A 779-nucleotide genomic window follows, 5' to 3' on the forward strand; every position below is an offset into this window, starting at 1 on the left:
ATGAACTTAATTGATAGTTTTCCGTGCACTCTCTGCCGCGGTATGCATACAGCCCCAGCCACCTCTCACACTGTACAGAACTTGATAAAAGGAAGGGTCGAGTTATAATATATATTGCCATTGGATTTGGATTCAGTTTTAGATAGTTATCCCTTACAGTTCAGTTTTCTCCTCTGCGCTGAATACAGGATGATTATTTGACGAGGAGGAAACTTTGGCAAATAGAATCCTGTACCTTTTTTTTTCCTTCTTTTTTTATGAACCTAAGCAATAAGAAGGATATAAGCTATTTATCGTTGGGACTTTCAATTCGGAATTCTAGGCTTTGTAGCTCGAGTGGAAATAGAATGCTGTGTGGTAGTGAGCCGAAGTTAAGCAAGGGTGCGTGTTGATTAACGCTTTGCATGCAGGTCCGTTGTTAAGAACTTCTGTGTGTGCTGTATTGTCATGTCGACGGCTCTCATAGTCTCTGTGGTGACAATAATGCTTTTATTTTCTTGTACTTCCTTTCATATGTTAATGTGATTTCCTGTTATTTCTGGCGGGTTTGTTTTCTTTATTTTCTTGCTCTCTTTTAGGTTTGGTACAATATACTTGGTCTGAAAATCGTATATCTGATGCAGAGAATTATCGCTTTTTTATTATAGAATTCGGTTGAAGGAGATTTACGCTGTATATGGAGTTACTGTATCGAGAAAAAGTAAATGATGAGGACGAAAAGTCGGAATCAGACAGAAAATAGGAGACAAAAGATGGTTATAGAGAGACCTAATTCCTAT

The 779-nt window shown here is 37.9% G+C and overlaps 1 protein-coding gene across 2 annotated transcripts in view; it reads left to right on the forward strand.

Annotated features, from left to right (window-relative positions):
• Window positions 1-779, forward strand: part of LOC119581923 (rhodanese domain-containing protein CG4456-like) — a 5,532-nt gene that overhangs the window by 3,235 nt on the left and 1,518 nt on the right. The window lies entirely within an intron of this gene.

This window comes from Penaeus monodon, chromosome 15, assembly GCF_015228065.2.
Source record: "Penaeus monodon isolate SGIC_2016 chromosome 15, NSTDA_Pmon_1, whole genome shotgun sequence".
In the NCBI taxonomy this organism is placed as follows: domain Eukaryota; kingdom Metazoa; phylum Arthropoda; class Malacostraca; order Decapoda; family Penaeidae; genus Penaeus; species Penaeus monodon.